This window comes from Spermophilus citellus, assembly GCF_964194105.1.
Source record: "Spermophilus citellus genome assembly, chromosome: 7".
Taxonomy (NCBI): Eukaryota; Metazoa; Chordata; class Mammalia; order Rodentia; family Sciuridae; genus Spermophilus; species Spermophilus citellus.
The window spans coordinates 98,163,161-98,176,877 of NC_138188.1; positions in this window are offsets into that span (position 1 = coordinate 98,163,161).

Consider the following 13,717-nt stretch of genomic DNA (forward strand, 5'->3'; position numbering starts at 1 on the left):
TGTGCAGGGCTTCAGGGGTTCAGAGCCAGCACAGCCCAAGTTCACACCCCTTGTCTCTTCAGTGACGCATAGATGGAGGTCCCAGACATGGCAATCTCAAGCAGCTGTGCCTTATTTGAATCTGTGACCCTTTCACACATGACAGTGAGAAAGCTTACTCTGTCTGTAGACTCATGATAATATTTTACAACCAGTATTCCAGAAGCATGTTCAATGTGTAGTTCTGCAAAAAAATGCCTGACTATGGCCTGATTATCTTCTGAAGCAGTTGAGAAATAAATCCCAGAGTGTTCAGATAAACTTTAGAGTTTGAAAGAAGAATCTGGAAAAAAAATTCCATCAGAACATAGTGCAAAGATGTAGATCTGTGGAACATATTTGCAATGATCTGATTGATCTCAGGGTGGGGCAAGTGTCAGGAAATGTGGGATGTCCATGTCTATTCAGGTCTGTCCAAAATCCATACTGGAAACTAAGAGCCACAACTTTGGTCTCTGAATTCTGATCCACATATAAGTGAAATCAGAAAATGAGTGGGGTGAGTGGGTTTCAAAGCAATTTTGATGTGTACACACACACACACACACACACACACACACACGTCCTGTTAACACAGTGAGGACAAAGTGAGTGAATGAGAAAGAATATAAGAGATTCCAATGAAAGGAAAACTATAGTGTTTCCAACACAAAGAAATTCAATGCATATTTATTAACAAAAAAGGACTGCATGTTGCTGAAAACAGGTAATAAAAAATTTGGATCCATGACTTCATAAGTGCCAGCAATAGGCTCACCAGTTCCAAACATGGGAATGTGGAAATTCGGGATTAGAGAAGAAGATGGGCCAGAGAAGGAAGCAGTGGCCTTAGCAGGTGGTGAGAAGCAGAGACATAGGCAGGTCCATGCTCTGAGGCCATCAGTCTGCATCCCATTGTCCTCCCTGCTCAGCCTTCTTGGAGCTCAGCCTAAAAGGAGCAGGGCCCTCCCTGGAGAGTGGATCCCCCAGGAAGGAAACTCAGCAGACAGTCACTGAGGGCCTGCCATCTGTCATCTCCAAGCACAATGATGGCTGTGATTTCAGTCCATACCCTTAGAGAGTTCATACTCTGGCAAAGAGACCACTTCCCATTCTGCCTGCTGTAGTGTGAATGGAAACTAGGGGCAGAAGGACAGATGAAGGTGAGATGGAACAGACAGACTGAGCCCTGAGTACATGTGAACCACAAGGGAAAGGGCAGGATTCAGGAAAGCTACTGATGATACCAGCAGAACAGGAAGTGCAAAAAGAAAAGAGTGAAGTGTGATGGTACCAGAGTTAGTATGGGGCTCACCTGCTAAATCTGCTGGGGCTGTTTTTAGAAACTTTTTTGGAGGAAAAAATGGCTGTCTAGAAACTTCATATACCAGCAGCAAAAGCAAATAGAGAACAAAATAAGAAATCACAAGAGCCCTTCTTAAAGGGGGGTAATTTTCTGGACTGTGTGCCAGCCAGAGCCAGTAGAAACCATTGGCTATCTGGGCTTGTGGAGACCTTGGTCAGAATGAGCCACATCACTCCATCTCACTTCTGATCACTGTAATCATTGTCAACATTAAAGAGTCATCTCATACTGAGGGGACAGACAGATGCAAATGGTGGGAACATGAGCTTGAGGAAATAATCCTATAAAATGGGCCCACTGTGCTGACCCCATGTGCTTTCTTTTCTAAGAAGCAATTTACCTGCAGCCTTGCCTGGCTTAAGTGGTAAGGAGATGTCACATCCCTCAGAAAACTACCTGTTATTTTCAAGAGAAATGCAGGCCTGAGATAATGTCAATAAGAGGAACTCAAGTTACCCTGAATGGGGAGACTTTTGTAACCCTCTTCATAAACCAGATCCTGAAACTCAGGGAGATAAGGATGATTCCTCCTGACCATAAAATCTGAAAGAATTTATGGTTAAGAATCCAACGAGGATGTGATAATGCATGCTTATTATCCCAGCAACTTGGGAGGCTGAGGCAGGAGTTCAAAGCCCAGCCACAGCAATTTTGTGAGACCCTGTCTCAAAATAAAATATAAAAATGGGTTGGCAATGTGGTTCAGTGGGTAAGTGCCCTGGTACCAAAACAAAACAAAAAAATCCAATTAGAATAGGTCAGCATGAGCCAAAGTGACCTAGAATGATTGACATTATCCCATTGTCATGCCAGTGGGAACTTGAAAGTCTGAGGTCATTCTGCTGTCAGTCAAAAGTTAAGAGGTGGACCTAGGCAGGAATCTCTGGAAACTTCTCTGGGATTCCCCAAAAAACTGGAGTGTGGGAGAGACACACTATCCCTCTCCACTCTGAGAAGCCCCACTCTCTCCCTTTCTCCCTTTCCCTTTTCCTATCCCTTCAATACACTCATACCTGTTACTCTGAGCAACACTTCTGAAATCTTTTTTTAAGGGGGGTCTTCATGCTGCCTCAGTTTCCTGGAAGGCCCCTGCTCTGTAACAATGCTCCAATAAACCAGATCAGATGTGTGGCTTCAGCGGTAGTATTGCATCCACACATGGAAAATTATATTAAAAAATGCCTGACTTCAGCACTGAAATTCCATGGCACACATGGAAGGAATTGAGGAGATCACCAAACTTAAAAATATTCCACCCACACTGTGTAATATGGTGTCCTGATGTGCTTTGGAAACTGAAGAGGACCATGAAGGGAAAACCTCTCCATGGTTCATCACAGACACACCTTGAGCATGGACTGGGAGCTTTATGAGATTTTTGATCACTGATGACTTGACCCCTTCTGTCATGTCCTAGAGAGGTCTTAGGCTATTACCTCTGGCCATCTAGAATGTTTTGGAATATTCATGATTTTGAGGGGTTATATATTCCAAAGAGCAAAATGTTTACCCTTTGAGTGACAAAACTTTATTTCAATAATTTTGAAGTCTTTCTCAAGCTTCTTAAAGGTGGACTTAATTTCAACAGACTGCCAACTACAAATTGTGCTGTAATAAGACGGATTCTAGAATACAAATGCCACAAGAAATGAGTACATGCAAAAACTGGTGAAATCCATATAAGGTGTACAACCTATTAGCAGCCTTGGAATGATGTATATTTCTTTGCTTTGGTCATAGACTCAACTCGTGTAAGACGATGTCATTGGGAAAGCTGAGAGAAGGATACATAGAAATTATTTTGATAGCTTCTTGTGGGTCTAAAATTATTCAAAATAAAAAGTTAGGAAAAATACTCCGAGGTCAGGAACTCTGTTTCAGTCATCAAGTGGAGAAAGTGATAGGGGACAGATAGCTGCGAATGGTGGAAACACAAGATTAAAGGAATAATTCTATATAAGGGACCCACTGTACTGACCCCCTTCTTTCCCAAGAAGCAATTTACCTGCAGCCCTGCCTAGCTCAGATGGACAGGGGATGTTACATTCCTTAATAAACTACCTGTTATCTTCAGGAGAAAAGCAGGCCCGAAATAATGTTGATAAGAGAAACCCAAGTTACCCTGAAGGAGGAGAGTTTTGTGATCCTTTTAACAGACCAGATCCTGGAATTCAGGGAGATAAGAATAATTCTTCCAAAGCATGAATTTGGAAAGAATTTATGGTTAAGAATCCCACTAGTGCCTGGCATGGTGGTGCATGCTTGTAATTCCAGCAATTTGGGAAGCTCACAGGGGGATAACAAGTTCAAAGCCAGCATCAGCAACTTCGCTAAGCAACTCAGCAAGACCCCGTCTCAAAAAATAAAAAGGGCAGGGGATGTGGCTCAGTGGTTAAGCCCCTCTCATTTAAATCCCCAGTATACCCTACCTGCCCCACACCAAAAACCCAATTAGAACATGTCAGCATGGACCAAAGTGACCTAGAGTCATCATGGCACTTGGGACCTAAATGTCTGATGTCATCCTGTTGTCAGTCAAAAGTCAAGAGGTAGAACTGAGTGGGACTCTCTGGAAACTTCTCTGGGATCTCCAATAAAACTGGAGTGTAGGAGAGGCACACCATTCCTCTCCACTCTGAGAGACCTACTCTCTAAATTTCTTCCTTGATAGTGTCCCCTTTCCCTTTTCCTATCCCTTCTAATAAAATCCTGCCTGCTGCAACTCACTTGACATTCTTCAGGGAAGACTGCAAGAACCTGTGGTTGTAGACATCCTGCAGTCACTTTAACTTTGCAGGTTTATCTTACTCTGTCACAGATTTAATCCAGGAAAGGAAAGGGATGGGAAGGGAAGGAGCAATAGACCCCATGTACCAAATAAAGTCTCCGTCACCCAGTAGGCATTCCATGAACTGCTCCATTCTAAATGCCTTTGAATAGTGTGTGGTATCATTCATGTGTCTTATTTTTGAAGTTCTGGTTACTAATCAGGATTCAGCTCTGGCACTCATGTGTTATCAGCAGCTTCCTTGTTGGGTTGCTCTGAGCTTGTCAGAGTTCCTCATACCATATTATTAGGCTCCAAAGGAGGATTGCATCTGTAAAAAATAAAGTATTTTTGTTTTAGCCTACAGACACTAATTTTAGCTGCTTGGAGACCTTTTTGAATTTACATTAGTTTTTTTTTTCTTCTTCTTTTAATATTTTTTTATTTATTTTAGTTTTCGGCAGATACAACATCTTTGTTGGTATGTGGTGCTGAGGATCGAACCCGGGCCGCACGCATGCCAGGCGAGCGCGCTACAGCTTGAGCCACATCCCCAGCCCTACATCCATTTTGTCTCAAATGGATGAGTCTATTAGATGAGGGGCAAAGATTTTAATAAAAATTAGCCATCATCTATCAATTATTGCAAGGCTACCTTTTTCAATACTCACTTTACAGGAGGTTAACTGTTTTAGTCTCTACACTGACATTAAGAAATTTCATTGCCTGTCCAAGGTCCTCGAGCAATCGGTACAGCAGGCACCACTAGGCCTGGCTGACTCCAGAGCCTGAGCTTCTATCACACGTAATTCTATTCAGCTTCCTATTATTCCAAAGTACTTTTAGACACTCAGACTTTGGGATAGGAGGTAGGTCCTTTTGATGAAGGAGGCAAAGAGAGGATAAGAAGAAAGGAAAGGGAGGAAAAGAAAGTAATGGTTGAGGGCTGGGGATGTGGCTCAAACGGTAGCGCACTCGCCTGGCATGCGTGCGGCCTGGGTTCGATACTCAGCACCACATACAAAGATGTTGTGTCCGCCGATAACTAAAAAATAAATATTAAAAATTCTCTGTCTCTCTCTCCCTCTCTCTCTCTCTCACTCTCTCTTTAAAAAAAAAAAAAAAAGTAATGGTTGAGGGAGATCAAAATCTCCACTCCCAATAGATGTTACTGGCATATTCTGAGTTGGTTATTCAGAGAAACCACAGACTTACACAGACACAAGAATGCCTCTGAAAAGATATCCTTTTATTAAAAGAAATGTATATCTTTCTACATTAGTAAACCGCAGATACAGGCCCAGGATTTTCTATTCCCCATTCCCACCCCATACATACACCACCAGGGTCTTTCCACAGAAGAGGAGTTTGGGGTCTGACACCTGACCCATAGAGGTCCACAGGTAGCTTTTACCTGGAAGACTTCATCTGCATAAGACAACCCAGCTCCATGTGCACATCTTCCCCCAGCCTTCCATAGCCTCCTCCTCCCTTTTCCCCAGAAGCCGAGCCCCTACCTCAAGACCTTTGTAAGATTCAGCCCTCTTGCCCCTCTGAGTCTCAAGCTTTGCATATGGCTTACATGCATACACATATTAATAAATTTGTATTTTTAAATCCCTTTTAATCTGTACATTACAGGTTAAGTTCATATGGTAAAACTATTGACCCTTCAGGGGGAACACAGTAAATTTGAAACTTCCTTATATGGTCAAGAACCCAGTTCTTTAAAAACCTGAAGACAACATTCCTGGAAATAGCACTCCTTTTGACCCTTTGATCCTTAATAAATGTTTGTTGAATGATTGAGAAAAAAAATAAGCTTCCTCAAACTAGGGAAGGAAAACTTTTTTTCCTTTCAATATTCTGAGATCTTTCTTTTTCTGTGCTGACCCTCTGTCATGACTCATGACAGAACCAACCAGGAAGCATCTTTCACAACATGTAGCATCCAGATTTGAGTTGCATAATTTCGCTTTCCAGGCAGTCTTTCAGAATTGTCTACTCTGCATTTTGAGGAATTCCTGTCTTTGGTAACCTTACAGCTGAATGCATGCCATTGTCTCAGTCACGCTGTAGGTGTTCCTTGCTCACAGGCTTAAGCCTACAATGGAAGCCATGTGTGTAGACACAAAAGAAGGAAAAGAGGGCACTGCTGCTCACAAGATGCTTTCTGCATGCAGCAGAGGATCTAGTCTGGGACATGAACAGAATGTGCCTATTCTATGAGGGAACAGAAACCAGCAGGTTGTCAACTTATCCAGCTGTAAAGCCAGAGGAGTCTTTAAACAGAAGAGGCTGCTGGGCCTTGGCATGTATTTTGCAATGGGTTGTGGTGTGAGGGATGTTTGGAGCAACTGTAAACAGGAACTGCTCTGTCCTTATTAGGAGTAATCACTTCTCCAGGCAAAGAAGGGGCTGTTGAGGCATTTAAACACATTCTGTGCACGAGAATTCCTTTCTCCTCCAAATCCCTGCCTATCCTCCCCATTCCTCTCATAGGAACTCATTGAGGCTGTATTCTATGGTCCTTCTTTGAGATTGCTGCTTGGCAGGGTTTAAGAAAAGAAAAACCCAGGGATTCCATCTGGCTGGATCTGCCTTGATCCCAGCTGCTCACAAGAGCTGTTTATTCCCCAACACTGAGCCCACTGTAGCCCTTCTCCCTCCAGGGTGGCCTGAAGAGCTGTCCAGCAGGCCTGGCAAATTTTTGCCAAAGCCAGAACACTGGGCAGGAATTCATGGTGTGGGGATGGGTGCTTAGCAGCCCTCAACAGAAAGTGGGAGCTATGGAAAAAGCAGATTTGTGCCTCAGCTTCCCTGAAGGGAAGAGCAAGTGAACCCTAAGGCTTTGATGCCTAAGATCAGTGCCCAGGGGCCACTGTGATCCTGTGTTACTAACATAGAGATGATTAAAAGTATAGGTTGTGCTCTGCCTCTTCCTATATGATCTTATTGGGGGTTGAAGTAAGACTCACTAAGTACAGTCTTGCTCACTTAACAACAGGGCAGTGTGGTTAAGTGATTTTATCATTGTTTGAACATCATAAACTGTACATCCACAAGAGAAATGGTGTAACCTACTACAGACCTAAGCTATGTGACAAATATATAGCATAGCTTATTGCTCCTAGGGCTATCATGAATAGAATAACATCAGTTGAAATCAAGCAACAAGAGAAAATAGTACACTCAAGAGATGTAATAAACACAGGATGTATGAGACTGTTGCCTGCATGCCTGCATTACACGGCTATTCTTCTAGTTCACTTTTCTTTTTAGTAGGTATTATTATTCTAAAATAATGATTAAAAGCACATTAAATATGTAAACCAGTACCTCAGTCCTTTATTATCATCATCATTGACTATTATGCACTGTACATACCTATATGTGCTATACAAGTATGACAGCATGGTAGGTTGTCGACATAAGCATCACCACAAACACCTGAGTGATGTTTTGCAATAACAGCTGCAATGTCATGAGACAACAGAAATTTTTTAGCTCTATTGTGATGCAGTTGAATGTAAGAGAAACCAAGAGTCTCTCAGAAATCTAGGCATAGGCCAAATCAAATCAAGAATCCAAAAATGGGACAGATTCAAACTATAAAGCTTCTTCTTGGCAAAAGAAACAATCAATGAGGTGAAGAGAGAGCCTACTGAATGGGAGCAAATTTTTATCACACACACACACACACATACACACTTCAGATAGAGCACTAATCTTCAGGATATATAAAGGAATAAAAAAAATAACATAAAAAAAACCCAATCAATAAGTGGGCTGAGGGGGCTGGGGTTGTGGCTCAGTGGTAGAGCGCTTGCCTAGCACAAGTGAGACCCTGGGTTCGATCCTCAGCACCACATAAAAGTAAATAAATAAAATAAAGGCATTGTGTCTAACTATAAAAAAATAAAATATTAAAAAAAATAAGTGGGCTGAGGAACTTAACAGACATTTTCTCAGATGATATACAATTGATCAAAAATATATGAAAAATATTTAATATCTCTAGTAATTAGAGAGATGCAAATCAAAACTATTCTAAGACTTCATCTCACTCCAGTCAGAATGGCAACTATTAAGAATACAAGCAACAATAAGTGTTGGCAAGGATATGGGGGGATAGGCACACTCTTACATTGCTGGTGGGACTGCAAATTGGTACAACCACTCTGAAAAGCAGTATGGAAATTCCTTAGAAAACTTGGAATGGACCTACCATTTGACCAAGCTATCTCACTTCTTGATCTATACCCAAAAGACTTAAAAATAGCACACTGTAGTGATGCAGTCACAACAATGTTTATAGCAGCCCAATTCACAATACCTAAACTGTGGAACCAACCTAGATGCCCTTCAATAAGTGAATGGATAAAGAAACTGTGGTATACACATACAATGGAACACTACTCAACATTAAAAGAGAATAAAATCATGGCATTTGCACATAAATGAATATGCTATGTAAAATAAGCCAATCCCAAAAAAAACCAAAGGCCAAATGTTGTCTCTGATAAGTGGATACTGATTCATAATTGGGGGTGGGAGCCATGGGAAGAATGGAGGAACTTTGGATAGGGCAAAGGGAAGGAAAGGGAAGAATGGGGCATAGGGGTAGGAGAGATGGTAGAATGAGAAGGGCATCATTACCCTAGGTACAAGTATGATGATACAAATGGTGTGACTCTACTTTGTGTACCACCATGAAAAAAATTGTGCTCTATTTGTATACTATGAATTGGAATGCTTTCTGTTCTCATGTATAACTAATCAGAAGAAATAAATTAATTAATTAAAATAAAAAGAAATCTAGGAATAGGCCAAACTAGTATGGAGGAAGTGAGGGCTATTTATAAGTATTTGGGATTAAGGAGACTGAGCAAAGAAAATGCAAAGCAAACTTTACATATTTTGAGAGTGAAGAGCAATCAAAATACTCAAGTGAAAATGTATGTAGTTAGAAAAACAGGAATGGAGTCCCGAGAGAGGTTAGAACTAGATTTCTTCATCTATGACCCTATTTTATTTTAGTTCATTTTTCTCTTTAATACTATAATGAACACTGTGAACCTAGAACCCAATGCAAGAACTAATCATTAAAAAGCCAAGTGACCATCCATTATCCCCTCTAGAAACACCATGATCTAGAATACTGTAATTCCTTTGCCTTATTTTGTTTTATTATATATTACATATATGTATATAATATACAATATAGTACATATTATATATTTTACATATAATATAGTATAGATTATAAATATATATTTATTTATAATCTATACTATATTATACATATATATTTATATATAGCATTATATGTATATGCTATATATAATATAGTATAGATTATAATATTATATATATATATATATATACACACACACACACACACACACTCACACACACTGTATTATTCAGAGTTGTCTAGAGGAACAGAACCAACAGGAGGTATAAGAAGGGGATTTATTAGATTGGTTTATACAGCCATAAGCTGGATAGTCCCACAATGGCCCTCTGCAGATGCCTAGAGGAACTAGTAGCTATAAAGTCCAAGACACTGAAGTCTCAGAACAAGACAGATCAATAATGCTACCCTAGTCCAAGACTGAAGGTTTCTGAAAACTCCCTGTAGAATCACTCGGCAGAATCCACTTTGGAATAATGAAGGAGCTAGAGTCTGATGTCCTCAGGTGACCACAGCAGCAACCTAGAACCCCTTCAAGAACAATCTGCTGCTGTTTCCTTCTTCTTCTAACTTTTATTCCTTCCAGGCCTCCAACCTACTGGGCAGTGCTGCTCACACTTAGGGAGGGTCTCAACCAACACTTGAGGGTATCATGTGAAAGATACTAAATTAAGTGCTGAACACATATCTTCTTATTTACTCCTCTGAATAGCTCTGTGGCAGGAGTACGATTTATCATCTCTATTACAATTTTTACTTTACAGAAGAGGAAATTGAAGCTCAGTGATATGACTAGACCCAGCTGTCTGTCTGAGAGTATGTGCTTGTAATCATTACATCTAAGCTGAGAAAGAGGGAAAACAGAATGAGTTTGTGCTAGATGGCAAAAGCTCAGAACCAAAGGAAATCAGAAACATCAGAAGAATGGAAAAGGCTTACATGAGACACTCGGCAATGTGATGGCAAATCAGGAGAAAAGGAAAAGAAATAGAACTTAACTTGGTTCCTACGATGTTTCAGTTAGGCCCTTTACATACATTGACTTATTTCAATAGAAATATTAATAATTTTTAAAAGATGACTAAGAAGTAGCAAGGGCTTAGAGATGATTGAAAAGCAACAGAGCAATGGAACTATGTTCTGTGCTTTCTCTGAACTTCACACCAGGAGCAGGAATCAGGAGAAGACATACAATTGAATATGGGTTAGGGATGTGAATAGTGGGAACCAAGAGTCAAGGATGTGACGGGAGCAGAGAGATCACTTACTGGCTGACCTGGAGGACCCATGTGCAGGGAAGGCAAATAAGGTCACAGGGGCAGATGGACTAAGATGGAGGGGGAGAGTGAGGGAGTAAACATCACAAAGGGGTGCAGAGCCCTTTGGTATGAGTAGGAGAGGTGGACAGGTTAGAGCTGAAGGCACAGCAGACCATAGTGACCAGGGATGGCAGAGGCTGGGCAGCTGAGTACACAGCAGTCTGCAGTGCAATGACTCTTCTAGTCTTCATAAGGACCCAGTGGAGTAGGTGTTCCCAGGGACAACACAGATGGCCACACTGGGCTCTTCTGGTTTGGCAGCAGTAGCAGTGGGACATGACCCAGGTGTTCAGAGAGTTCCCCTGTCCTCTTCTCAGCCTGGGCTCCCATCCACTATTCAAGAACCAGTTCAATCACCATCTCTGAAAAGCTTTCACTTCTCTCAAGACTGAGCTGAAGGCTCTTCTGGGATTTCATGATTCCTCATGTTACCTTGTGTTCCAGTTGCCTATTTATTTGTCTTTCGTAGTCTAAAGGAAAGTGACTGCATATTATTTATTTCCAGTATCTGGCACCATTATAGAGCCAGAATGGGTTCAGTAGCAAACGTTTATGGAATGAATATGTTTGAAAACAATAAACTGGGCCCAGAGAGTGCCAAATAAGGAGCCTTCATTTGTGACATTTGAACTTACAGTGCCTATATGTTCATTGGCGGGGCAGTGGGGGGGGGGGGGGGCTGGAGATGGTTATTTTAAAATATACATAAATAAAGTCAGTGTAGAAGAATAGCCAGGAAAAGCAATGAGAGGTTCCTGAAAGGGGTGCATTTATCTAACTAGTAATGAGTTCAGAGAAAAGTAGAGAAGGAATTTGTGCTAGATGGCAAAACTGATTTCATATTTATTGAATTACTTAAGTCATGGATTAATCAAGAGCTCCAGCTTCCTAGGAGGCCATTAGATAAAACCCTAGAAAGAAATCCTACCTCCATTGCTCACTGAGCCTCAACCCCAGAACAAAAAGGAAAGGGGAGTCTTGGAACTCGCCCCTTAACCCTTAACAACCTTGCCTCCCTCCCCGTTCTTCCCTCTCAACCCCAAACCCCCAAACCTTCCAGTTCCCTTAAACCCTTACACACGCGCACTTGCATGCACACGTGGGCACACACAAGCACACTTACTGCATCATTCCATCCTCACGTGAGAGTCTGTGTTTGCTCTCCCCCTGCTGCTTCTCCTCCCTGGTTTCCCAGACTGGGAGAAGAGAAAGCCTGTTTTCAGTTAGAACTTTGGTCACACACAGATGCCTTTTCCATTACTCTTGTTTTTCTTCTTGAAGTGTAACATTTCCAATTAACTCTCCATGGGGAGGCTGCCCTGCATTAAGCACCCCACAGAGCCCCCCCCCCAGCCCCATCCTGCCTGTGAAGGGAGAAGGGGGGGAGGGGGAGGGCCTCTGGAGGCCTCCCTAGACAGCCTGCAACTGACCCCTGAGCGAGCTACAGCAGGAACTTCCTTTCCTTTGCATTAGAGAAAGTGACCTTGGGGACAGTTTGAGGGCATGTCACAGGTTTGCCCATCTCTGTGGTTAAGATCTGTGAAGTGGACACTGTCCTGATGCTAATCCCATTTGTCGATGCTCTACCTCTAACAGAAGATACTAAGTAAACCGAGTCCGCTGTGGACTTGGAATTTATCTTGCTCTGTCTTAGAATCCTGGGAGAAGAGTTAGAAAGCAAAGACTGCAACAGACCCACTAAAAGCAACAGGTATTTGTCCTTCCTGGATCTCCAAGTTTGTGTCTACCTCTGTAGCATATAGTTTGCAACCACAAATTGCAGCAGGATGTAAGTGAAAGCAAAGGAGTCTCTTCTGTTCTCTTAGGGAGAACGTTCACCTGTATGGGATTAGAAAAGACACAGTTGTTTAAAATGTCAGTGCTAAGTCACTGATTCAGCTCAACCTCAAACCTGCAAGTGTTTCACTTGTGAACGTGGAACTCCTGTCCTTGGTGTGTTTTTCATGAACTGCATAAAGCCAGGCCTTGTGCCAGGAGCATGGCAATCACTGCACAGTTTGCCAGGAATTGACTGCCACAGAGCCATCCCATCCTGCAGATAGGCTGGGCTCCATCTCTTTGCCCATTTGGAGCATCACCTCGAGAATCCTGGAAACTGGTTTCATTGCTGGAGGTTCAAAAGATTGATTCTGAAGTGGAGAAAAGAATTGGAACAGCCCCCTTCAGAGGCAATGTAGAATGGGTTGTGGGAAATGGCAGGGGATTGAGAGGTATTTCTTTGAAGGAGAGAACTGGAGATTCCTGTCAGGTTGGAAGGTATCTTAACAGGCAAAGGACACACCTATTTATAATCTTATGCAAAGTAGGCTTGATTACACCTTGAAGCTCCTGGTCCCCTCCCCCAGACACCTGAATGCAATTATCCCATCTACCTAGGAGAGAAACTGCATCTGGTTCTGATTCCCAGCCTGACCTCACCCTCTACAGATGCTCATCCACCCTCTGAAGTGAATTTAAAGGAACCAGGTGGAAGAGGGGCCCCTGGATGCTGACCCACACCCTCAGGAAATAGATCACTGTTTTGTATTTTATATCTTCCTTAAGTTTCATCATCAGCAACTAACTTACTCCTTTGGGAAGTTTGTCATAGTGACAATGTTCACACACTGAGATGCTTATTTTAATAACGAACAAATCATGAGATTTAAAATCCTTATATAGGCCTGGAATGTAGTGGCTGTGGCAGAGTTTGTGCTGGGCATGAGTTAGGTGCCAGGTTCAATCCTCAGCACCAAAAATAAAAATAAAAACCAAATCAAATCCTTAATAAATGGAAAGGTGATTCAAGTAACATAGTTAGCAATATTCAGTGTGTATTCCTTTGCATTCAGATCACAGAAATGAATACTTCAAAAAGAAAACAGAAAGAAGAAGAAGGAAAAAAAAGAGGTGCTAGACCTCTAGGAGTATGTCTACTGTTTGGTTTGAATGTTTTTGCTCTCTTCGATGTTAAAACTTTATCCACAGTGTAACAGTGTTGGGACATGATGCCTAATGGAGATGTTTATTCATCAGGGCTTTACCCTCAT